Below are 26,226 nucleotides of genomic sequence, written 5' to 3'. Positions count from 1 at the left end.
TCCTCGTCATCTTTCAAATAATCACTGGACACTGGCCGCTGTCGACTTTAACAAGAGAACGATCACCTACTACGACTCCTTGGGCGGCAACGATTACGCCCTCTTGTTTCGCCTTGCCACCTATCTGAATCAGGAGTCCTTGGACAAACAAAAAACCAAGTTTTACCTTTCTGGGTGGCAATTTATTTGTCGAGGTAAGAGTTCTCCGCAGCAAAGCAACAACTACGATTGCGGCGTCTTCGCAATGGTGACGGCAGAACTAATTTCAAGGAAGGAGAAATTAACATTTTTTCAAGACGACATGAAATTTTATAGAAAGCAAATTTACTGTGAGCTTTTTAATGAAGAACTCTGCAAAGAAAAAGTGACTGTTTGAAATGGTGAACTTCCAAGGTTTAACGCTGAAATTTTTTTTGTGTTGTTTTTGTTTTATGTGTTTTATTCGTATAATAAAATGCGTAAACTGATTAAAGAGAGATTTTTCGAAAATTGAAACAATTGTTGAAGACTAAATTAATCGTACTTGTAAAAAGTATTTTATAAATTTTAGTTGTTGATAAGTTAAAACTTTAACGAATAGATTACAAGCTATTGCAGAAAAATACTAAAACAATAATAAAAAAATAAAGAGTATATAAAATACGTTTGCAGAAAAAGTTCGTATACCGAACAATATTTTTAAATCCTTATATTAAGTAGTAACAAAGTAATTAGTTTGTTCTTAAATTTAAAAAAAAAATTCCTGCAAATTAATTATTTAAAAAAAATAGAAACTAATAAATCACATAAAAACATAACACTGAACAAGAAAAGCAAAAGAGAAAACATATGCATTCATTACCAAAAATGTTATTTTAGCAAAATTTCCTAACCTAAATTTTTTTCTGAAATAACATTTTCCAAGTTTTCCAAAATGCATGAATTAAAACTACAGCGTATTTTTAAAATTTAGCTAACTGTACAATAAACTGTATCAATACTGCGTCATAAGTATTATAAAAAAAATTAAAATTAAAATATATCTTTACTATTGTAATAAACTGTAGCTTACTGAAGAGTTTATGAACTTTTATATTTCATGTATGAAACAGCTGTCTAAACTATTGTTTTTATAACTAAATAAATATTTAGCTCCTTTTCAATTTATCGAGCACTATCGACCAGATTTTTTTATAACATTTTTAATTTATATATATATATATATATATGATTATATTTGCAATCGAGAATTAGTTTCTGTAAAGCTGTAACCTTTGTTGTTAAATAAGTATCTTTCTTAGTTATTTTTTTTCGCTAACTGATTACAACAATGAAAAAATCTGTACAACAAAACATAACAAAAGATAGGTAAATATTACTACATATCCCCTTAGATTTAATCTACAAAGGAGATATAACGATCGATCTACCTAGCAAAATGAAGTTATTAAACATCTTTTAAACTTAAACACAGTTTTAAGATCTAAAAGTCAACTCAAAAAGAAAAAAACTTAGGAAAGCTACAATTAACTTAGTTTACTATTAAACAAAAACATTAATAAAGTTTAAACAACAAAAAAATTGTAACAAATATTATGATAATTCATATTTACTTTTCCTCACCGTTCTGCTGAAAACGAGCATTCAAAAACTTAGTAACTTCACCGATTATGAAACTTTTTACTTTGAAAAACGAAACTATAAGCCATCCATCTAACAACATGAAACTTCATTCAATTCGCTGATAAGCAACTCTATCATGTTCTTAATTTCAAACCAAGTAGAAGGTGCATTACTGATTGCAGTAAAAACACTGAGGAAATGCTACCACACAAGTTTTCCAAATACTTTATATTAACCAACAGTTAGACTTTTTTGAAAAAAAATTCTGCGTCTTCATCCAAGATCACTTTAAGCATAAACCTGTTAGATAAGTCGACTGCAAAATCACTTACAAACTTTATGGCGTCACCATTAAACTGAAATTTATCAATTAGACCAGAAAACACTGTTTTGCAGTGACCCTTCCAACATGAAAATTAATGAAGCAACATCGATATAACGAAGCTTATGAAAAGCATCATAAAGTCTCACATGAAAACACTCGAAATAACCAGATAATTTCACACAATTATCCCGTACACATTGTTGTTCGCAAGAAAATTTTGGAGGTCTGTTTTGATTTTCGTAGAAAGTAAAAATCAGTATAGATATAAGTATATATCAAATCTAATTTGAGCCATTCCAGTTCAACATCAATTTTGAAGAAAGCCATTAGTACAGAGCGAAATTACACAATGGTTATTCAAATAGAAAATTCCTTTTGGGAGTACACAACATCAAAACTTTTCTGAAAATCTTTTTTCTCAACTTTATAAAAAAAGACAAATTTCTACAGTGGTATGTTTGCTTTTCTCAGATGAAGGATACTACTTAGAGATTTATAAACAGTAGTTTTAAAGTTTCTTAGAAACTTACAATTTCAAACTGTTAAGCGACCTGATCCATCAATCTTGACATATTATTGATGGTAGTGTTTAGTTCTACAATTTTTCTACTATTCCCACAGTTTTGAGAAAAGTTTTTTGTTTGGTTTTGTATCACGGCATGATCACCACAATTCAGTTGTGGCAACAATATTGTGTGCTCACTTAAACTTTCGAGAGACTTAACATAAAAAACACTGAGAGACACTTCTTTTTTTTTACTCAATTTGTCACGCAACATTTTTGAAATTAGCGGGTTATTGTAAGTCGTAAGACTCTTTTTGACGTAAGGTAATGACTTCTTTTTTTTTTTCTTAAAGGATCTGTGCAGGAGATAATTTGCATCCCGGATCAGGCGTATTTCTCTGCTTAAATAAAGCTTGTACCATTTTGTCGTTATTTAGTTGACCATTTAGACCAACGTATTTCATTAACAACAACTCGGTGGCCTTTACTGCTAATTCTGCTTTTGCGTTTGACATAAGAAGATATGCAGATGACATACGATGGTGTACACCCGATTGTTTTAGAAAATCCTTAACAACTTTCGCTGAAAACTCTTGAAAACCATCTGAAGATATTTTAATTGGGACACAATAAGTAACAAATACATGACGCAAAGCTTAAATAGTCCTTTTGAACCAGACTCATGTGTAACTAGTTTTATCCTTTGTTGTTCGGTCCAACCTGTAAGTCTGTCAGAGGCTACAAAATATTACCATCCTCTGAAATAAAAATGATCACTGTCAATCAATTCAAACGGAACTTTTGAAATAAATTATTCATTTGGAGGTAGGTGAGGATTTCTTTGGGATTTGTGCGGTTTTTGTCGCGATCCAGTGAATAGAAGTACGTTTTTATGTACCTTACATCCTTTTTTTCGCGTTTTTCTGCTCGAACATATTTTTCCTACGACCTCGGCTACAAAAGTTATTAAAATTTTACAGTCTATCAACCAGAAGTGCATTTGACTTATCAGCATATTTGTTGTGACTTTGGTAAACTTTTTTACGGAACTTTATCAAGCATTGTTTACAGGCAGAATACTCATATTTTTACTGCTCCAAGAATTTATCAGTTGATTTATTACATATGCTACAAGTTATTTTACCGCTTGGTTTTTATCTGGTTTTCTTTAAAGGTTTGTATGAGGTAATTCAGGTCGTAAAAGCGGATTGTTATATAGAATAATGTACCATCTCTTTTGCTTCAATAAAACCGATTGTCTCATTGATATTTTACTCATCTAGACTTTCCCATTCTAGCACTTCTTTCCGGATATCTTCATCTGCTAGACGAGTAACCATTAAATGTTTCAAGATTATGTTATTGAAGCCTCAAACCTCATTACTGCTATCCTTTGGGCAAGTGTAGGGATAAAGCATGTACTGGCTTCTCCCTTTGAACGGGCAGCAAATGATCTAGTGTTTTTAGTCAAATCCTGTTTTACACTAGGAATGTTTGATCTTCTTACAATATTTGAAGCAGGAATGACCGCAAGCTGCTTGAACATCCTTAAAAGCTCTTGCTCTCTTAAATTTACCTCATCTTCATTTCCCTTCAGAGTAGCATCGCCTAGATCTTCCTCACAGCATTAATACATTTGACGACCTTTAAATACCTTTGTCATCTTTATGCTGCCTTTAAAAGTAGTCAACTTTTGTACAAATATCTTCCAATCATCTTTATTGCAGTCTCTCCATATTTGAGGACGGTCCATCTTTGGAGGCTTTGGTTTTGAAGAATTTTTATTAATGTGAACATTGTTGTAAATGATAAGCAAAGAGGCAGCTACAGAAGCATCGACGTCTAGTGATTCATTTGTGCATTTCTCAAGAGAGCATTGAATCACAGGCATTGTTGATTCAGTTAAGCAAAATTTTAACATAAATCGATATTTTTCTTATTTAAGTTTACTCACGAACTAATTACAAGAATGATAAGATCTGTACAACAAAACATAACAAAATCTAAATAATTACTTAAACAGTTGTGTATATTTATGTAGTTTTATGATTTTTATCTAAATACAATTTTTGTGAATTTAATCATCACGTTAAAAAATTAATTTACATGATAGTCTTCATAAGAAAATAATATCTTTAAAAAAACTCGGTTAAATGTTTTAAATATATATTTTTAGTGATTAGTAACAAATTTTTATAAACTTACCATTTTTTCAACTTTACCCACAAACGATCGCTTCAGTACTTCGTAATTAAGCCCGCTTGTTTAAGATCACAATAGCGGTTTCTCGCGACTATTCCTGCCTGATGAGTCCTAATAAGGACGAAACCGGTCGTAGGATTGTCTCGGATGCTGTTGTTGTTGATCTTGCGGTAAAGTTCATTGTTTATAATCGATTGCATAAAACATCTCAACTTCGTTGATGATGGCCGAAATAAATACTGGCTAAAACTGATCAAACGAGCGCAGACTACAATCTCACAACAAGCTGACAATGTCTGAGACGTTGTGCTGTGAATGATTTAGCTGTGTCATTTTTTCAACTTTACCCACAAACGATCGCTTCAGTACTTCGTAATTAAGCCCGCTTGTTTAAGATCACAATAGCGGTTTCTCGCGACTATTCCTGCCTGATTAGTCCTAATAAGGACGAAACCGGTCGTAGGATTGTCTCGGATGCTGTTGTTGTTGATCTTGCGGTAAAGTTCATTGTTTATATCATTTTAAATTCCTTATACCCGTAATAATGCAACATCTTTTAGATCTGTTGACTTGTTGAAAGAGACAATGGTATGAAATATCGCCATTCAGTTTTGTCTTCATCATAACAGTGTAATGTATCAACAACTTTAAGTTAAATAACTTAATCTCCAGCAACTTAAATATTAATTTGTATAATTTATATATGTTAAAAACGACATATTAAAAATTTTTTGTATGTATGTAATAGTCAAATTAAACTTAATTATTTCAAGATAACCACACCACAATTCTTAAGAGTTTTGTTTTAAAACATTACAACAACAAATTAGATATATTGGTCATCTTATCAAAAAAACAACACTGATGGAAAGCAAGTAAATCCCCTTGAGAGTCAAGCTAATGATGTTAGGACACGCGAAAGTGAAGAATAAATGGAAAGGATTAATGATTTCCAAACTTTACACAGCCTGCGACTAGCTGATTAACATTTTCGAACTGTTCCAGATTGAAACCACGTTTTATCGCGTAACTTTCAGCGGTATGCTCCTAAGAGAGGTCCCGAACGAAACAGACAGTCGGACAGCAAGATAGTCTTGTCGATCCGCAAGCTCATGAAGGTAGACTGCAACCAGCTGATAAACAGTTCCGCCAGCTACAATTTCCCAACTTTATTATCGCGTCATGACCGTCAAGCTCCATTGAGAGGTCCTAAACGAAACAAAGCAGTCGGACAAGAAGAAAATCATGGTGAGCCACAAGCTTATGAAGATAGACAGATAGAAGCTGGTAAATAACGCCGACCATCTACAGTCCGGTTCCGCTTTTTAGAGCGAGTCCAATTTTTTCCGCAAGGTCTATCTAGAGGTATTGCATCCTACCAGGTCTTACATAATTTCCAACAATTCGATGCATACGAGTCCATGGTTGGTGAAAGGTGTCTCGTTTGTCTGAACGACCTGCAAATTGGAACGCCAATGGTTAGTTTGTATTGTCAAATTGACCATATTTTGTACAATACTTGCGAGGACCTTTGGTTTGAAGACTTTAACAGATGTATCAGTTACAGGCATGTTTTTAATTGGAAATTGCATTGTCGGCCTTTTTTTAGTTAGTCTTTTAATAAACAACATAATTTTAGTTAAATAGTTTTCATTATATGAACAATAAAATAATTAAGTTTAGTTTAAAACTAAATTACTTTATATTTGATACATTAATAGTTTTTTTTTTCATATAGGTTAATAGTGCTTGTCAAGTTAAACTCGAGCTATATATCTATCTGATTTTATGATATATAACAGTTTTATATAGCTATAAAAAAAAAAATTTTTATGCAAATATATATGCATATTACGTGACATAACAATCCTTTAAGTTTTTGCTAAACTTCATTGCATCTTTATGTTTTATGATTTCATTGTAATAAACTAATTTAAAAACAGTTCTGTCTAATAGAACAGTGAAAAAATGTGTACTAGTAAAACGTAGTGTTTTATTAGATATATATATATATAAATTACCTAACTGAAACACCATTCTTAAACAATAAATATAAATATTCCTAACCATACGTTAAATATTTTTTTTACAAATTTGCTGGTCACATAAAATTTATGATGATTTATTTCTTAATACCACAGGTAAACTTAAGTTAATTTTATTCTCAGGCTGTAGCATGTATATTAAAAAGCAACATGCAAAATAAAAACAGTTTAGAAAATATACATGGGCCGCAATTCCAGCTTTTAGTTATCACAAAAATCCAAAAATGTCTTGTATGTTTTCCGTAAACTTTTTCTAACACCTGTTTGTTTTACTATTTTCGAATATTTAGGGTACGTTTTACAAAATTACCTGTTTAAAGGCCGCAGTCTGCGAATTTTTTATTTTTTAACGATAATATGAACTAATTTCAATGTTGATTTTAAGCTACATATTCTTAGACGTTTTATTTTAAGATTTTTTATCACAACTTAAATTAAACATATGTGTATTTGTATCTCGTTAAAGATATTCTAAAATTTTGTTTAGTCTAGAAACACATATTTTATTTAACAGAACTTAATTTCTATCTATATCACAAGTAGTTAAATTTTTAATGATTTTTGAGAAAGTTGATTTTAAAAAACTTATATTTATTGTATATAGTCTAGTGGTTGATTAATTTTCTATTTAATTTTACTTGAGTTATAGTAATTCTATTTCAATCAGAAAGTTATCTTTATGTTTACTACAGATTTAGGTGTATTAAAGAGAAAGATTTGGTTTCTCAAAAAAAATTAAATATTCTTATTTTAAAGTTTCTGTATGTACATAGATAAATTATACTTACTACTTCTACTTAAAACTTGAGCTTAAATCTGAGTTTAGTTTTCAAATTGACTATATTGTAATGAACGAATGAACATTTTATGTTTTCAGGTAAACTATTTCGTAGTAAAAATATTTTACTTTTTTATTTATAAATATTACAATTTTTATTATATTCAACGTTTAATACATATATCAGATGATAATTCTAATATTAGCAGAAAATATTTTTTTTTATTTTTTTTTAGAAATATTCGTTGTTAGTTTTTTTAAAATTTATTTGCAATAATAACTATATAGTTTTTTTTTAAAAAAGCGGACTTCATACTATAAATAAACAACAAAGTATCTGTCAAACATAGACTAGTCTAACTACCTGCTTAATTACAAAAATATAAAACATTTTTACCACATAAGCCGTAACATTTTCGTTTTTTATGTACTAATCGAAATACAGTATAAATGAAATATGTTTTAATTTTATAAACAACTTGTTTTTTAAAAAAGTAGCTGTAATATAAACACATTTCACCAAACTATTCAAACTCATTTAAATTATTTTGTTACATGAATTACAGAGAAGTGTTAAAAAGTTACTAAAATTTTTAAATAGCACTAAAGTTTATTGACAACTATTTGAAACATAAAACATTTGTTGTGGCTAAAACAAATTAGTCAAACTTATGCCTACAAAGAGGACAAGTGTTATGTTCAGCAAACCATCCTTCAATACATTTTTGACAAAAATAATGCTGACCATCGCAAGTTAGACGTCTCAGTTTTCTAACGACATTTATGTCTTCCATACAAATAATACATTGATCACCAACAAGTGACTCATCGGCTGTAAAAAGATGGAATGTCTGAATTAATTCTTTAGACAAGCCTTGTGATTGATCATCATTTTGTTGTTGTTGTTGTTGTTGTTGTTGTTGTTGTTGTTGTAAATTCAGAGTTAAATTTGTAAGACGATAAACTGTTTCATTGAAATTTCGGTTAAATTTTTTATAAATGCTCAAAAGTTTAATTTTTTCTTGCTCAATATTTTTACGTCTTATTTCAATTATGTTTAGCTTATGAGTTTGTTGAATGATAGCAAGTTGTTTTGTTTTGTTTGTTACAAGTGTTGCTTTTGTAAATTTTTCAGATATTCAGTACTTTCAGTCAGTTCTCTATCGTTTTGAGATATATATTATGTTAGATATTGTACCTTATTGTTATATTCAGTGTCAAAGAAATGTTGGTTTTGATAAAAAGTCCTTTGAAACTGTTCGATATCAGAAATATATCTGATACCCTGGAATAAATTCTCCCAATTTTGATACATCCTTTCGAGGTTCTGTTCGAACTTGTTCCAATTTAGCTAAAATAAATTGTTGTACAATCAAAGAAAGAAAAATTAAAGCAATATATTAAAATAAAATAATAATCAAGTTTCAAAACTATTTAGATGTAAGTATATATAACTCAACATCATAATTTTAAGTTAATTAATTAAGCATCTTCCTTAAACTTAAGCATGTTTAAGCATTTAAAAGTTTTTTTAATAAAAAATATGTTTTTTTTTTCAAGGAACAAAAAAAAATTGCTCGAGGTGTTTAGTAATAAGAACTGGAGAACGAAAACTTTTCGGTTAACGACTTGCACACCACTTGAAAATTTATCAAGTCTTGTCCAGGATAATATTTGAAAAAATTTAAAGTGTTATTTTTGTTTTGTTTTAAAAATTTGGTAGCAAGGATTCTAAACGTTCTAACTGGGAATAAAATTAACAGTCTTATTCTTTGTTTTGTATAAAAGATTACTAAGCGCATTTTAAGTATAGTTTAGGCTGCAGTGAAATTCAAATACGTTAAACTTAATAAACTAAATAAATTACGTTATGATCATATAAAATGTTGTATTAAGCTGAGCATTATAAAAAGCACAACACTTTTTGTAGTTATTGTAATAAGCATTTGTGTTAATTAAAACTGTATGGTAAACTTTTACTAACAGTACGCCCAAATATTAAACAAATAAAACATTAATTAAAATTTAATAGTTAAATTAGCAGGAACTGTATGGTAAATTAAGTCTTATTTAATATCAATATATTCGAACATAACTTGGCATGTATTTGTCTCAACTTTTAAAAATTTGTTAGAAACAATTTTTAATTTAAAAATTAAAACGCACATAACAAAAATGTATATAAGGTTTACTTACTAAATTTTTTATACATTTATAAATTTTATGGAACATATTAATAAATTTTCATTAAATACTAACCTCAAGTTTTCCATTTGGATTCAAAGCTAAACCAGCTGTACTTGATGATGAACTATCCATTGCTTATTTTATTTATTTTATAATATATCTAAGTAAGAGTTATATGGTTTGATTTTTATATGGTTTTGCTAGTAGAAATTGAGTTACAGCTGTTTTTAACAAAACAATAGAAAAGTCTCAAATCTTTTTCTATTAAAAGTAAGCTTAGTGCAGTAAATATAAAGCAAAAAATTTAATTGATTTATTTTTAATTCTAGCTAAACGCTGAAAATATCATATGAAGTTAAGTATAAAATAAATAATCTTAACATGATAAAAAGTTTATTAGATAGTTAACAACTATTTATAAATTTTATATTTAAAACACAGTGCTATTAATGTATTATCATTAATAATTGTCAAGTTTTAGTTAGCTTATTAGTTGTTATTTATTAAGAAGACTTAACTTATTTAAACTACAATATCACACATGTTAAATTAATATACATAACTTAATCCCATTCTGTTATTAAGAAAAAACAAACCTTTAGTCCGAATATTTACTGTTGCACATTTTGAGTGTAGTGCAGGGGCGTGTCTAGACATTTTTCAAAGGGTTCACTCGCTAGACATTTTTGTCTAGACATTTTTCAAAGGGTTCACTCGCTTTTTCAAAAATTTTTCCAGGTTTTCCAAATTTCTTCCATGTTTTTAAAATTACTCATTTTTGGGTCTATTTTCAGTTTTAAGTTTAGTTTAAGGTGTTAAAAAGTTTAAATACATTGAAAAGATACTGTAAAGCTACTTTGAATGTGTTTATAATATAAAAAACAATTTAATGATACATATTATTTATATATATGTGATAGATTTTTAGAGTCAAATTGAAATTTTATTGCTGAAAATTGTTAAATTTTTGTTTTTTCCAGGTTTCATTAGTTATTTTTGTTCGAAATTCCAGGTTTTTTTCAAAATTTAGAAAATTATAGGTTTTTTTTGCCTAAATTGTCAAATTCCAGGTTTTTCTAGGATTCCTGGTAAAGTGGCAACCCTGAAAAGTAAACTTTTTATCAGGAAACAAAATTATAAAATAATTAAAACTATAAAAAAATTAAAAAAAAGAATTTCAATTTTGATTTAAATGTCAGTATAAATGGAGTTCTTACAGCTTTTTCTTTTAAATTTAAAACTTTTTTCATTTAGATATCTATTTATAATAAAAATATTTTCATCGATTAATTATATCTATAAAATTTTTCTAAATATACAATTACATATACAAAAATATAACAACTTGAATAAAAATTGAAATTTCACTTTAAAAAAAGCTTAGACTTATACAATTAAATTAAAACAAGTTTAAATTGTTATTTAATGATGCCTGATGGTTCAGCGATTCTGATTATGGTTATGAAATGTCTCAATGTTGAAAATTTCAAAAAATCAAGAATCAACTTAGTGGCCAACAGATGTAAAAAAAAATAATAAATAGAAATATTAAAATACCGTTAAATGATAAAAGAATAAATTGCAAGATGTTGTAGTAGAATTTGATTTAAAATAATGATAATGATTTTGAAAATTCTCTGGATTTAACGTTTTAAAGTTTAAAAGCTTTACACATCGTTATTATATACATTTAACTGAGTAAAATAAAACTTTAGTTATCATATTAGAAATTTTTTAAGTAAATTTGTGAAACTACTAAATTAAAAACAATAACTAATCAAAAGTTATTTAGACTAAGTAACAACTTTTTATGAAAACTAAGATCATCTTGGTAAAATGTTTTTCAGAAAAAAAATGCAACTTTGAAACTTTTACCTATTATGACGTTACGATTAAAACTTTATTTAAAATCTATTTCAGCTGAGCAAAAACGAGCATTTTTTGTTAAGGAAACTTAACAATCTTTCTGTGTTATTAATTCAACATTTATTATTCAAAGTTTATCAAATAGCCAAAACAAAGTTAATAACAACGTTTTTAGTGATATTTTAAGAATCGTTTTATCTTTTTTTTTTTCCTTTTTTTTTCAGGGGGTTCACAGGAAACAGGAAATCAGTAAAAACACGCCCCTGGTGTAGTGTACAACCTAAATAAAACTATAACTAAGTTTAAATTAAATTTTAAAATTTATAGATGCTTAAAGGTACTTTAAGCTAGTTATAAAATTTGGACATAAATTTTGGTAAATAGATTTTATATTAAAAAGCATTTTAAACACTAAACTTTAAAAGTTTTAAGTTTTTGTCATTTTTCATCTTTTTTAATGTTAACATGTTATCAAGTTTGCAAGTGGATTATTGATAATCAAAGGATTATGTAGTTTGTTCCAGGCTTTTAAAAGAACAAGTTTAATTTTTAAGTTAAATAACTGTCTTTAAGTTTATAAAAGTTTTAAAAACATACTTAAGAGCTGCTAAAAAGGGTTTTACAAATAAAAAACTGTAAATGATACTAAAACTAAATTGTATCCAATGTATCTTTTTATGAAATCTGTATTTAATAATATACATGTAAAACTGGCTTAAAATTATATGTTCTTAATTTTTAAGTGTCAAAAGTTATTGAGGCAATCCTCTCTTTCCTCAATAAATTAATGTATAAGAAAAACTAAAAGTACAAGCCATTGAAGAATAATAAATAATACAGCTAAGTTATGAAAATGTATATTGTAAAAACTACTATTAGTCAAGACTAAATAATTTAACTAAACTACTTGGGCTAAGGCATCGTAGAAATTTATATAAGAAAAAAACATATTAAAAAGTAAAGCATGTAAGTTATATAACGTCTATAATTGAAAAGATTAAATAATTATTTATACTTGTAATCTTTAAATCAGTAATATAGGGTTGCCATTCCTTTAGCTAACATAACTGTCATGGATGACCAAAGAATTTTCCATTCTTATAGTTTTTTAGACCTTGAAATATTTTATTTTTATTTTTCAAATCTAATAAAAATTAAAGTTTTTAACTAAAGTTGGTAATAAAAGAGGTTAAATTATACAAATTAAACCTCAATCTAAATTTAAGAAAAACAACTGAAAATATTTTTTTAATAACAAAACTATATTTAGTTTTGTATAAAATATACACTACATAGAGTCGGCCTATGTTTAAAAAATTTAAAATTCCTGTGTATTCCTAAATCAGCCTGAGATTTTTAATTATTTTAAATGTACAAAAAACACTTAGTGTCCTTGGTATATTCTGAGTAAACAGTTACCCTGTATAAAGTTATAAAAAGCAGCCATATAAAACTTCTGTTTCAAACATTTTTCCAAAAACTTTTTATACATTAACAGTACTTTAATAACTAGTTTAACTAATTTTAGTTTTGAATAAATGTGTTTTACAGCATATACTTCAAGCTTAAAATCATAAATTATCATTTTCAAAAAACTACGTCTTAATAGCCTTTTAAATATATAAATATAAAAATAGCCTTCAATAACATTAATAACTTTATATAAGTAAAAAAAATAAATTGAAGCTCATCTTGTCAAAGGTTTTAGTCATTTGTTTAAAAGTTTTCTTAATTTTTAAAATTTTAGAAACTTTTTCAGGTCTTTAAGTTTTTTTTAAACAGCTATTTTAGGCAATAGTTTCAAATGAATAAATGTTAATTTATCAAAGGTGATTTTAGATCAATTAAAAATTTACAAGATAATGGATTGCAGCTAAAATTTTTGTTTTGTACTTATATAACCTGTATCAAAATTTATATTTGTTTTTTATTTAGAGTTAAGATAAATATATTTTTTTTAAGTGTTTTCATCTGATTGTATAAAAAATTGTTATATTATAACTCCCGTATATAAAAAAGTATAAAAGCAAATGTTTTAAATCAGATGAATGAGATTAAACTTTCTTTAAAAATTATTGTGTCCTGTAGTACACTAACTATTTTAATTTTTAAGTTTTATTGAACTGCAGAACTATACTTTTTTACGTCTTAACATGTAAAAATCTACTAGTAACTTTAAAAAAATCTTATGAAGATGGAAGTATAGCTCAAGATTTTTCTATGATTTTTTTGTATAAATTCTAAGTATTTTTCATAATGTTTAAAACTTTAGGTTATTCTTTTATTTTTTGGCTCATATTTAAAATTCTAGACTAGTGTTCTAACTAAATTTTAAAAAACTAGTAAACAACAACTTAAACAACTGTTTCTACTAAATAACACTCCTGTTTAAACTGTTATAACAATGTCTCGTATTAAGAATGAAAATATTCAAAAAAATAGTAAACATCTTTGAATAAAAATGGTAGATTTTAAAGAAATCGCTTGTTTATAAGAACAAAATATTCAGAATAATGCAACAGAATAAAAGCTAGTTAACTTTTTTACATTTAATCCTTACTAATTCAAATCTCTAAAGCTATAGAATGAATTAAATAAAATAAAAAAATTATAAACAGTAAGTATTATAAAAAAAAAAAAGTCTTTTAATATAATAAAAGTTCTACTTTACAGCAATTCTGTGTTTAGTATGCAACTTTTCATAAAGCTTATTTATTCTTAGATTCACAGCCTTAATTAGTTTAAATTAATAACTAAAACATATAAAATTAACAATTATTTTTATTATGGTAATTGAAAAGTTTATTATTGTATTAATATTGACTTCAGAATAATATATTGTAAGGTTTAAAATGGAGAATTTTCACTAAGCTATATTCAAATTTAACACCCTCTGGTCAGTCCAAATCAATTTTTTTCGAATTTGCTGTAAAAATAGCTGCAATCGAGGTAGCTATAGAATGATTTTACTAGAATTAAATAGAAACTAAATACAAATAAGTAGTTTATTTTTTCAAATTCCCATAGGAGAAAATACAGAATGTTAATTTTACCTAAAATGGTTCACAAGCAAAGACACAAAACGTCGGCGATAAACTTAATGTGAGATGAATTGTTTAGAAACCTGAGATTAAACATTTTTTAATCTATTTAATGCATATGTTTTTAGTTGTTATTTTTAAGTTTTGCAATATTTTTTTATTTATTTTGTTGTTAAACTAAATAACAAACAAATTAAAATATAAGATAACATTCCTATACGATTAGAATTAGAATATCCAGTGAAATATAAATGGTTAATGATAGGTTATTTATTCATTTGTAAACCACTTTTTTATTTTAAAAAACACAGGTTCTTGAAAATAATGCTTTTACTTTAGCATGTTGCATACAGTTAACTTTTGTAACAGTAAAAATATTATAATTTATGTTGTTTTATATTTATGTATTATATTATATTTTATATGACTCTTTAAAAAACAAATAATTAGTCTAAAACTCTAACCAAGTCTTTTTTAATATAAAACTTAAAAATTACTGCATTAATCTAATTGTTTATAGTATCCAATACTATGTTAATTTTGTTGATACTAATACTTGTTTTTTTTATTTTTTGTAGAAACTGGAATAAGCAGTTAAGTGTCAGAAATTCCAAAAAAAAAATAATTACGTTCATTTTAAAGTTATTTTTATATAGTAGATGATTAGCTAGAACATGCTTTAAATCCAGAACATACGTTAAATATATCCAAGAGGTGTGCTATTTTATCACGGTCGCCTAGCCCTTCTACACTACTCAAAGGCGAAGCCGGCGGACACCATTTATCAACTAAATCAATAGCAGCGTCAGGCAACGCGCCTGACAAAGAGCGAGTGGTCATTTTGGTGACCACCTTTTTCAGAGCCTTACTAGTCACCATACGCGCTACTTATATACAATAATATAGCGAATGCAACGTCAAGTAAGTATTTAACAAAATAAAATACAACATAACAACAAACTATTTACTAATTGGACTCACAATATAAAATATAAAAACAACAAATAAAAACTTAATAACACGTAAATGAAAGAAATAAATACAATAATCGACTAAAAACTAAGCAAAACGTAAAAGCTAACTTATGTATACAACAAGGGCATGAAAAGTGACATAATCGCTCATGCGTAGTATATATAGTCATTTAACAACTTTTTTTTTGATAATTCTCCCAATGCAAACAGAGTAAATCTTTGGATCTATAAACATTCTGGCTTTTCTTCTATGAGAAGCAGTAAAAAAAATCATCTTATTTTAAATTTTATTTTAGTTTAGCAAGGCCACTCTCAACTTAGCTTGAAATTTGATCAGGGAAGGTAAGGCTTAATCACCATGTTTTTTTCAGAATAAGTTTTATATAAAATAAAATTTTTACTTAGTGTTTGTTACTGGTTTTTCAAATTAAAAAACTAATCAAAGTTATATTGTTTTGTGTAGTTGCTATTATTTTTTATAACCAAAACCCAATCTTGTTTTTGCAATGTGACTATTTATAACATGTCATATTCCAATTTAAAATTGATATGACCTGTTTATGTTTTAACATATTAGCCATAAAACTTTGATTCCTAAAAAACCTGGAATTAAAACTATTTACAAAAACTAAAATAACCTGAATTTTTAAAAAGTTATTAAAAATACCTGCAATTATATTAAAAAAAAAATCATAAAAACGCTTTGAGCTGTATTTGCTTTAATTATCTATTGTGTTTGAAAATAACTAGTAAATTTAAACATATTCAGACGTATTAAAGTTTAGTTATGTATTTTATTAGAATAGTCACATCCAAAGTCAATAGTCAAAGTTAAAATAGTGAAGATATTACAGGAAATACTTATCTAAAAATCAGTTGTCGTTTGTTACAATTGTGTTTCATTTATTTTTTGAATTATGAGGTAGTATACTTTTGAACTATTAAATCATAAAAACCTTAAAAATTCATTGTGAAAGTTGATAGGGATGGTACAGGTTAAAACAGAAAAAAAATATAAATTTTAGCAGCAATATATTATCTGAAAATCATTTGAAACTTATCTCTACAACACTTTTGTTAAGTAAAGATTAATTTGTTTTTAACAATGAACAAAAACATGTATTTTTTATTCTAAAAATAAAAATTGAAAGACCTGGAATAATTTTAAAAAATATGAAGAAATTTAGATAACTAAAATAATAAAACCACTAAATCTCGGTCAAAAAGAGCTTTAAGCTGATTAGTTTTTTTTATAAAATTATTATTGTAAAAAAAGGATATAAATGTTTTAAAAAGAAATTAAATTTTGTTCTAGAATTATAAACTGTAAGATACTTTGTGTAAAGATGAAAATAATGTGAGGTAATAAATTTTTAAGGTACAGTCAGTTTTAAAAAGTTTTTGAAATAAATGTTTGAAGAGAAGTTTTATATGGCTAATGTTGTCAATAATTTTAAAGGATTACCACTTACTCAGAATACTCAGGCAACTCAATATAATTGAATTAATTCAAAACATTTCAAAAATCTTAAGCTGATTAGGAAAAACTCTGTATATTTTTATATTTTTATATTTTTAAAAACTAAAGATTACCAGGATATTTTGATTGTTTTAAAACTTAAGTTGACTTGGAATACTATTATTTTTATATCAAAAATTCATGATAGTTTTATTATTAATCTAAAAGTTTTGAAAGTATTTTTTAAATTTTGAATAAAATTTTATTGATTATTTTTTATATTTTTAATATTTTATCACCAACTTTGTTAAAAATTTAGTTTTTCTTAGATTTGAAAAACTAAAAAAATACTTAAAGGCTTTAAATATCTCAGAATGACAAAGAGTTATTTTTGGTCATCCTCAACAATCATGTTGACTTAAAAAGTAGCAATCCTGTTTGAACACAAAATTATGTCTGATAGATTAAATAAAATAATTTATATTTATAGAAGTTCTTTTTATTATCTTAAATACTTTAAGTAATTTGATTTAAAAATTGAAAATATACTGTTTTTAATTAAAATTTCACTAAAACAGTTTATTTTGCTTCTAAAAATAAATAATAGAATATAAGTAAAAAGTTTTCTTTTAAGTTTTAGACTACTTTGTTTAAAAATAACAAAAAAAATATAAGTAATTTAACTTAATATGTTTACAGAGTATTTATTACTAAATACAGATTTATATTTTATCTACAGGGTGGCCATTTTACCTGGAAATACCTTTAATTAGGAAGTTAAGACAAATAAAATTTAAATTATGTGATTTCGAACAGTTTTATGTATAAAACAATACAAATTAAAAACAAAATAGTTAACTGAAAAATTTAGATAGTATGAACATACTTAAAGTACCACTACAGTACCTTTATAGTAAAATTATATTTTTAAAAGCACCTTTATCCTTATTTTTAACTTAATAACACCAAAAGACAAGTTTTTTTGGAATAATTTTTGAGAAAGACTTCGGAAAACTTGACTAAAAGTAGTTAAAAAATATCTAAAAACTAAAGAAAGAGAAATACTTTGCTGAGCTAACCTATTTTTACTATATTAGTTTTCACCTTCTTATAGTTTATTTACTGAGCTTTCCAAATTTGAAGGCTTATATTTCACAAGTTCCTTTTCGAACAAAGTAATAAAAAACTGGAAGTTAAGTTATTTAAATTTAAAATAAAACTTTTTTTTTAAGATTTCCATACTTCTCCTACGGCAACAATTAAAACTGTAAGCTAGATAAAATTTGACAACTAAAACTACAAAGTTAAAAAACCTGGAATTTGAGAAGTTTTGAAAAAAAAAACTGAAATTTAAATAATATTTACTTGTAAATAGTTAAATATTTATTATGTACAAAAATTTATTGTATTCACTTTTTTGTACTACTTACAGTTTTTCTAATCATAGAACCTGTAATGCAGTATTTAGTATCTTTTTAATATATTTATACTATCTTAGACAATAATTTAGTTTAAAATTAAGTTTTATACTAAAAATTAATAAAAAAGTTGTATTTTTTAAAATCTGCAAGAAGTTAAAAAGTCTTTGAATCATTCACCATTTAGAATAAAAACCATTTCCAAACCTGATAACATGTTAACCTTAAGAAAAAAAAAATCAAAACTTTAAAAAACATATTGAGTTTTTATGATTTGTTTAAACAAAGTTTTAATTTTGTAAAATTTTATGGTGTTAGGCTATGACGTCATAATCCATCAAAAACAATTGATATGTATAAAAATATATACCTGTGAGTATAATGAATAGATTTATTGTTTATGACATGTATAAGTTTTTTATTATGTTATAAGTAAAGTAGTTAAAAAGTATACGAAGCAGTTTTTGTGCAACAGTTTGGTTTTTTTGTAAACATTTTTTTCTTCAAACGTTAAACTCTCTTATAATCTTCTGAAAACTGCACAATGCTTTTTTGAAATATCTAACCGATGTAAATAGAAATCATTCCAAAACTATTTTGTGTAAGTTATTGAAGCCCATAAAGTTTTCATTGGGTTACTTTCTCAAAAGATTAAAATTTTTTTATATGTTGATGTCTTTAAATTGTATTAGATTCAGCAGAAAGACTTAAGATAATAATTGCCCATGTAAAACAATTCAAGTTTAAACTCCTAAAATCCTAAGGTCACATTTTTGTTAAGCACCCTAATGACTGACAGTAAATTTAAAAAATGATCTGAAGGAAGTTTACAGTTTTATATTCAACTTACTTAAGCAAAAATGCGATTGCTGTAAAATTCTAGTCAAGACCTTCGATATGTAGTTCAAGAAAGGAAACTATTTGTTATGTTTTGTTTATTGTAAAGTTCCGTATTGAAAAATGCTTATTACTTATAATTAATTTTCCGATAAAAGTTCCAAGTAAGTAAAACTTAATAGAATTATACACTTTTTAGTATATTCCTATTAGATTTAAATCTTATGTCAAGTTTTGACTACTTTTGAAATGTTTTCTAAAGTATGATGTTTTTTATTTTGTGTTTATTGATATGTTGTTAAACATAAAATATAACCACCAAAAATCATTCCTATATTTATAAGTAGTATAAATTACGTTCGATTATCATAAGGTTATGAATTTTTTTATATAACAATAGAATAAGATTATGTTAAGTATATTTAATTAAATTAAGTTTAATTGTAGTGTAAACAAGTGTAGTCTGTTTAAAATAACATTATTTATATTATTAATTGAAACTTAATTATTAATATACATTATAAATTAATATCACAATGTATAAATCAAGAAGCTATTAATTGTTATTAACTTATTTATTGTAATTATTTTTATTACTAATATTTTTATTTTAGACATAATTTCCATATGAGATTTTTTAGTCTAAAAATAGACTTAAAAAACAATACTAAATTTTGTGCTATAAAATTACTATATTAGGCTTGTTTTTGTAAAAAACTATTTGTTTTACTTCATTAAAAACAACTGCAATTCAGTTACTGTTAGCAAAAATAATTGCAAATACTTAACTAAAATAGTATTATTTTTACTTAGATATAAAATAAAATATAATAAGCAATGGATAGTTCATCAAGAAATACAGCTGGTTCAGTTTTGATTGCATGGAAAAGTGAGGTATGTAAATCATAAAATTATAAGCACCTTGTTCTTTATATATAGAAAATTGTACAATGACTAACGACATTTTTTTAAGTATATTATAAAACTTATTATAAGTAAAACTTGGTACTTCTTTGCATTTATGTATCGCACATTTTGTATGTTTTTAAATTTAAGATTATTTCTAGCAAACTTATAAAATGTGAGATATGTATATGCTAAGTTAGGTTTGCATATCTTCAGAATAAAAAAAAACACTAAGGCTTCTATAAAGCTCGGCTTGTTTATTTTCTAAATTTAGAACAATTATTTTTGTTTTAAGTATTTGGTTATGCTATTTAAACTAGTTACCCAATTAATTCAAACTTTAAGGTCTATTTGCTAGCAAGTTTATTTTGCTAATAACAATACCTGTAAAAAAAATATTTGCTTTCTATAAGGCTTAATTCAATATAAAACTTATTTTATTCATGAAATTTATTTAAGAAGTAAAAATTAGATTAAAGGTTCTGAACGTTATAGAAGCATAAATTAAACCTAAAATTTAATAAGTAAATTTTCATTTAAAACATATAAGCTTTCTGAGTAAGTTCAAAATCAAACAGACTAATTAAAAATTATTTAGGTCACATAGTTTTATTGCATTTTTAAGGGTCACACAATTGTTTTAATTAATACCCTTTTCGAGAAACAAAAAAAAAAAATGGTAGCCCCTTCGACAAGATTTCTTAAAAAACTTTATAAAGTACACTTTAACATTTTCTTCTTTTACTTTTCACCACCTTTTTCAGAATAACTAGATAGAATCTCAAATTTTAGCCTCATGGCTTCCCCTTTTATTGCTTATGGCCCATCACATTTCTAAAACTTTCCTATAATATTTAGAATAAGTTCTAAAATTATCGTTAAATACACCTACGATCTGTTTTTTTTTTTCTATTTTCAGCGTCAACTCACAAATACCTAATATAAGGACTTATTATGGCCTTTGTGATTCTCTTTAGGCCTTTTGCTGCTAATGTTTCCTTAAATTTTCAGTCTAAGTTATATAGTTATTCTAAATATTACTACCTGCTAGTCTTAAATTTTAACTTCCATACTTAAACTAAACTAAAATCGGAAAACTTTAAAATATCATACATTTTTTAACTACTTATATAACAAAAATTTTATGACCTACAAGATCTAAATAAACTATTACCCGTCTAGATCCGTACCCCGATCTTGTTTCAAAATAAGTTCATGCTGAATCTCGATCCGAATCTTATCTTTTAAATTAAGACCCAGCAAGATCCAGATCTTATTAAACAGGATAGGGCCGGATCCGTCCTTTATTTAAAATTCTGATACGATCAGATTCTATAAGTTCTACATATTTTTTAGCTATTTAACTTGAGCCCAAGAACATATATCGTAAGTTGTATGTTTTCGTAATATTCACCAACTTAAAATGACTTTCCTGTAACCTCTAGTGTTACTTTATTAATTTTTGTGTAAAAAGTAATGTAACTTTTGAAACTAAAACGAGCCTAAGACCTCTTTCGCTTTTTATTATGACTCAAAAATATCTAGTGTAAGTTTCATCATTTTCAGTGTTATATATTATAACTTTAAAAACTTCCTTAAAATTGCCTTAAAGCGTTTTTGTTTTTTTAATATGAGCTTACGAATATTAAGTTTAATTTTCATGTTTATTAGTAACATTTAAAGTAAATTTCAAAATCGTAATATCTATAGTGACTTAAGAAAATTTCCCGTAGTATTTAGTTAAAGTTTTAAAACAACCTTAAAAAACGTCTAAGATCTTTTATTGATCATTATTATTGTAATACAATAAATCTAGAATAAGTTTTAAAACATTCAAGTGTGTCTTTTACTTGTTTTAGTAGAAGAAACTAAAACGAATAAGGTATTTTCATTGACCTAACGGATGGATAATATTAGGATTTAGTCAAATTTGGTTAAAACTATCAAAAATTGATCCGGCTGTATCTGGATATACTTTAAGATTAATATCCGATTGGATCCTGATCCGAAACGGTATTATCCGACCGGATCTGATAGAATACTAGGATTCAGTTGATAACTAAAGATTTTGTATGAAACTAGCTATTGATACTGCCTGCTAAAAGACCACTGCTACATTAAATTTTGAAGGTTTTCTCATATGCTAAAGCTATGTAACTAAAAGTAGTTCAAAATTATTTTATTGAATAACTTTTAAATGTTAAGTTATATTTACTTAATGTATACATATTCACATGCTGTTATGCTTAGATTAAATATAAATGTTAAACTACTTTACTTAAAATGGTAGTATTAGATCATACTTTAATACATAACTTTGATTATTTGAAGTTTGTATATATTTTTTCATTTTAAAATGATTTTTATTTTCTTCCTTTAAATAGTATAAAATCTTTTTAGCTACGTTTGGACAGTTTCGAACAAAATGTTGAAAGGATATATCAAACTTGGAAAAGTTTATTTCAAGAAATCAGAAATATCTCTGATATTGAAAGGTTTCAAAGGATTATTGATCAAAACAAATGGAACTTAAACACTGATTTTTACATCAAGAGACGATGTCTGAACAAATATATACTTCAAATCGGAGCGGAATTGAATGAGAACACTAAACGCCTGAAAATTTTACAAAAGCAACGCTTTACGTCAAACATGACAAAGGAACAAGCTATCATTCGACAAACTCATAAGCTAAAATTTATTGAAGGAAATCGTACAAACATTGAGCAAGCTGAAATAAAACTAAAGACGATTCAAGACAAGTTTTATCAAAAGTTAAATGAAATAAATAGTCGTCTTCGAAACTTTGTTTTGAATCAACAACCAAATGTTATTCAATCACAAGGCTTATCTAATGAAACAATAAAAACATTCGATCTTTTTACAGCCGATGAGTCACTTGTTGGTGATCAATGTAGTATTTGTATGGAAGATATAGATGTTGGTAGAAGAATGAGACGTCTCACTTGCGATGGTCAGCATTATTTCTGTCAGGAATGCATTGAAGGATGGTTTGCTAAACACAACACTTGCCCTTTATGTAGGCATAAGTTTGATTAAAATAATTTTTACAACTATAAACGTTTTGTGTTTCAAAAAGTTGTCATTGAAGTTCATTGCTGTCAAAAAATTTTAGCAATATTCTAACATCTTCGAATAAATTAGATGATAAAATAAATTAATTGCGTATGTTTTATTTTTAAAAAAATGATTTTTTATACTTATGTTTTCTATAGTCAAATGTTTGTAAACTTGAACATTCTATATTTTTTTTTATTTCGATTAAGACATAAGAAACGAATTGTTATAGCTTATAGTTTGAGTATGTTTTTTTAATTTTCAGTTAAAAAGTTGTTTAAGTTAGGCTATGTTTGACAGATGGTTAGTTGTAGATTTATAATCTGTTTGTGCTCTTTTCAAGTTTTTTTCCAGTTACTATTAGCTTTATATTAATAAGACTTGAACAACTGATTAAGGATTTATCTAATAGAAATTTTAAAAAAATAATTTTCATACAATTATTTAAATGTTTTATCTGATTTATATTCTAAACGTTGTGCAAACAAATTAAATATTATTATTTGTAAATATTAAAACGGTCTTGTTTTTTTTCTAAAGTAAGTCAGCTTTAAGTCTAAATTTGGATTTATGTCAAGTTTTAAGTATTAACTAGAATTATAATCATTTTCATCAGAGACTTTAAAACATGAGTTATTATTATATTTTATAACTATAATTGAACTAATAAGAATACTAAAATGTCATAAACTTTTTAGCATACAAATTCGAATTTTGAAATATTAGTAGTAAGTTTTTTCTAACATCTGGACTAATCTTTGAACTAATTGTGAAATAAAACTCAACTAATTCCATTTCACTAAAAGTTATCTTATAAACTAATGCTAGTCTAATTAAAATTTAATTCTTTGTACTTGACAAGACATTAAACCGGGGGTCGGCAGCCAGTTGGTGCTCGCAGGCTAATTTTCAAAATTCAAAAGTGGCTGGGGCCCGTAGTTTTAGTTACGTTTAAATAAGATTTTGGTTCTAGTTTTAGTCTTACTAGAGAATAATTAACTTATGACCACTTTATTATTTTAAAAGACTTTAAGCTGCACATAGAATGCCTATTTGAGTTTACATTGACTACAATACTTAAGTCTTAATAAACTAGGCACTTTATCAAACACTTATTTTTTTTACCTACAACCTAACTCTTTATAAAAATGGAGCTTGAAAAACACTTAAAATCAGTTTTATACATTTTTAGGTCATAACCAGTTTTTTTTTATATTTTGAAAATAATTTTTGCGTTTAAAATAGTTTTCACTCTTTGAAATTTAATAATTAGCTAATTAGTTAAATTAATACCTATTTCTACCGTAAAAATGCTAAAATAATTTTTTAACATTATTAATGCTGGAATACTTTATTTAAAATTACTTATAAGTAATTAACTAGTATTTTAAATGGTTTCCACTTTAGCAGAAAAATTTCTGAATTACATCAAACCAGCTTAAGTGTACTAAAATTTAAATAAGCTAAAATCTTGATGTTAATCAAGCTGATATACTTAACCAAAATATCATCGTTATAAAAAAGTAAATATTGTAAGACAACAAAAATAATATAATTAACATACTACACAACATTAATAAAAATACTCAGAGAAATAAAAGTTTCAAACGCACCTTAATTTTTTTTTAAAGTCTTAAACAGGTTTTAGCTTTTTCAAATCTTTAACTAGCCCGTTTGTTTGGCAATCCTGTTTAAAATAAAGCGCGCAAAATAAGGAAATGTTGAAGTTTTAGAAAAGTGAATTAAATATAGATCAAATATTTCAGCATGACTCATAGTTGGACAATAGGGTGCATCTTTTATCCCGACTTTGAAGTTTCGCTTAGTAAATGTTTTTGATGTTGGAAAATTACATAAAAAGACAGCACAAAAATAAAATTCCTAGTTTTGAGCTTTTTGGAGCAAATTACTTTTTGAAACTTTGATCTATACCGGTATATTTAAAAAAGGAAAAAAAGACTGATTCGCTGAATATTTCTTTTCTCCTACGTTTTTTTTAGATAATTACCTGAAACGGTTGGGAAATGTTGCTTGCCATATTTAGAAAATTCTGTATAAACAAAGTCTAAAAACGATAAAAATGAAACGTTTTTAAAAAAAAAAAAATAATAACTGTTTTTTTTTCGTTATTTAATTATCCTAAAAAATGTAGGACAAAATAAATTTTCAGTGAAATAGTCTTTCTTCCCCTTATTGTATATCAATATAAAGTAAAATTTTCAAAAGTGATTTACTCGAGCAGACTTAATGTAGGAAGCTATTTTTTTTGTTTGTCTATTTTTGTAATTTACTAACGTCAAAAAATTTTACTTAGCAAAATTCCAAAATTTTCATTTTTAGGACAATAGATGAACCTTTTGGACAATTAAGTTTCTTAAATATTATTAACAAAAATATAGAAACTTATTAAGCCATTAATGAAAAAAAGTAATTTTTATTAAGTTATATAGCAATTCTTTATCTGCAATAAACATAGCATTTAATAAAAGTAAATGTAAAATATTAGAAGAGCTAAAATAATTTAAAAACGTTAGTTAGGAGTTAAGAAGTTTGTTATTGCAAAAACGAAAAAAAATAAACAAATCGCTAAATTCAGTTTCACAAAGCATATGACTATCAATAGTAACTACTTACTGATCAGAAATAACTGTAAATGCAAGTTATAAATTAGAAAAAGTAATTAATAAAAAGGAAATACTGTTTAGAATTGAAAACTTTTTTAAATAATTTTATTTATTTCTTTAATAACAACAATAAGTTATGTTTAGGAAATATCTAAAGATTATAAAGCTGCATAAATAGGGTTAAGATTTTAATCAATCTTTTAAGATAAGAAAAAAATACAACAAATTTTGCTAATCTGTGAATTTTTATTAGAGGTGTTTTTACTAACTTTGACAATTTAGAAGAATTTCTAGGTTTAGTTAAACCGCAAAAACAACAGTAGGTAAAGGCATTTAAACAGCAAAGGTGTAATGCACGAATATAAATATTTTAAAAGTA

Source organism: Thalia democratica, chromosome 7 (genome assembly GCF_965202585.1).
Source record: "Thalia democratica chromosome 7, ktThaDemo2.hap1.1, whole genome shotgun sequence".
Classification (NCBI taxonomy): domain Eukaryota; kingdom Metazoa; phylum Chordata; class Thaliacea; order Salpida; family Salpidae; genus Thalia; species Thalia democratica.
The sequence above is the reverse complement of the archived record's forward strand: the minus strand, read 5'-3'. Positions refer to the sequence as shown.